Genomic DNA, 2,523 nt, shown 5'->3' with positions numbered 1-2,523 from the left:
GAGAAACGCGGGGCTGGAAGAAGCACAAGCTGGAATCAAGATTGCCGGGAGAAATATCAATAACCTCAGATATGCAGATGACACCACCCTTATGGCAGAAAGTGAAGAGGAACTCAAAAGCCTCTTGATGAAAGTGAAAGTGGAGAGTGAAAAAGTTGGCTTAAAGCTCAACATTCAGAAAATGAAGATCATGGCATCCGGTCCCATCACTTCATGGGAAATAGATGGGGAAACAGTGGAAACAGTGTCAGACTTTATTTTTCTGGGCTCCAAAATCACTGCAGATGGTGATTTCAGCCATGAAATTAAAAGACGCTTACTCCTTGGAAGAAAAGTTATGACCAACCTAGATAGCATATTCAAAAGCAGAGACATTACTTTGCCACCGAAGGTCTGTCTAGTCAAGGCTATGGTTTTTCTAGTGGTCATGTATGGATGTGAGAGTTGGACTGTGAAGAAGGCTGAGCGCTGAAGAATTGATGCTTTTGAACTGTGGTGTTGGAGAAGACTCTTGAGAGTCCCTTGGACTGCAAGGAGATCCAACCAGTCCATTCTGAAGGAGATCAGCCCTGGGATTTCTTTGGAAGGAATGATGCTAAAGCTGAAACTCCAGTACTTTGGCCACCTCATGCGAAGAGTTGACTCATTGGAAAAGACTCTGATGCTGGGAGGGATTAGGGGCAAGAGGAGAAGGGGACAACAGAGGATGAGATGGCTGGATGGCATCACTGACTCAATGGACGTGAGTCTCGGTGAACTCCGGGAGCTGGTGATGGACAGGGAGGCCTGGCGTGCTGTGATTCATGGGATCGCAAAGAGTCGGACATGACTGAGCGATTGATCTGATCTGATTCTTCCTTCTGAATTCAGAATCAATTGAGATATGAGTCACACCGATGAATGTAAAAATATTATCTTAATAAAGCTGACTGGAAGGCGTGGCCAAGTGGACACACTTTTCCCAGACTTATGCGCTGGTCACTGGCATAGTTGAAAACCACAGGCTTTCCAATCGAACAATAGAGGCCCATGTGAGGAGATCAGACCCACTTTCTGCAAAACAGGCCTATTAATAGAAAGAGTGGGGACGGCTGAGCTGTTTATTCTCCCCAACTCACATGTCCAACTAGTTCTTCCTATTCCCCTGGGGAGGAGTACGAATGAACTGTTAGTATCAGTTGGAGATTAACCCTTTGTTGGTCACTTTATCTGTAAATGTTCTCTTCCATTTTGTGGAAGAAAATATTTTGGTTTTGGTTTCCTTTGCTATGCAAAAGCCTTTAAGTTTAATTAGGTCCCATTTGTTTATTTTTGTTTTTCAATACTTTGGGAGGTGGATCGAAAAAGATATTGCTTCAATTTACATGAGTGTTCTGACTGTTTTTTCTCTAAGAGCTTTACAGTTGGGCTTCCCAGGTGGCACTGGTGGTAAAGAACCCACCTGCCAATGCAGGAGACAGAGGAGATGCAGGTTCAATCCCTGGATCTGGAAGATCTCCTGGAGAAGGGCATGTCAACCCACTCCAGTATTCTTGCCTGGAGAATCCCACAGACAGAGGAGACTGGCAGGCTATAGTCATAGGGCCATGAAGAGTCAGACACAACCGAAGCAACTTAGCACGCCTGCCTTACATTTAGGTCTTTGATCCATATTGAGTATATTTTTGTGTATGGTATTAGAGAATGTTCTAATTTCATTCTTTCAAGTGTAGCTGTCAAGTTTTCCAAGCACCACTTATTTGAAGAGACTCTTTTTTTCTCCAGTGTATATTCTTGCCTCCTTTGTCATAAATTTAATTGACCATAGGTGCATGTCCTGGGACTTCCCTGATAGCTCAGTTGGTAAAGAATCTGCCTGCAATGCGGGAGACCTGGGTTTGATCCCTGGGTTGGGAAGTTCCTCTGGAGAAGGGAAAGGCTACCCACTTCAGTATTCTGGCCTAGAGAATTCCATGGATTGTATAGTCCATGGGGTCACAAAGAGTCAGACACCACTGAGCGACTTTCACTTCACATGTCCTGACAACTTTTGTATATAATCTACAGCAGTGTTAATTTAACAGAGTGATCCAAATACATTAAATGATTTACATAGGCAGCTATGTCCTAAAGAGTCAGCTTATCCATTTCAACTAGTGAGACCTATGAAAATGCTTTGGTTTCATCCTTTATATATTGGTTCATTAGCCAATATGTTTTGTCAGCTTTCAAACATCCTTTCAAAGAAATTTCTTTTACCTTATATTAGCCAGAGTAATTTTCTATTGTCCGCAACCACAAAACCCTAACTAGCTATGGAAGCTTGTATTAGTGACTTACATTCTGTATAATCAAGAAAATTATATTTACATATATGAATGTCATGAAGATTAAATGTGCAAACAAACTTAAAGGATCTGGCATGCAATCACCACAATCAATCTGTGATCTCTAAACTCAGGTGAACATCCAAAAGAACTTGGCAATGTTTTTATTGCTTTGAGCCATCTGCTTCTCAAAAATTCTTTCAGATTTTAACAAACA

This window comes from Bison bison, unplaced genomic scaffold (genome assembly GCF_000754665.1).
Source record: "Bison bison bison isolate TAMUID 2011002044 unplaced genomic scaffold, Bison_UMD1.0 scf7180017864468, whole genome shotgun sequence".
Lineage (NCBI taxonomy): Eukaryota > Metazoa > Chordata > Mammalia > Artiodactyla > Bovidae > Bison > Bison bison.
Note: the sequence above shows the minus strand (reverse complement) of the source record.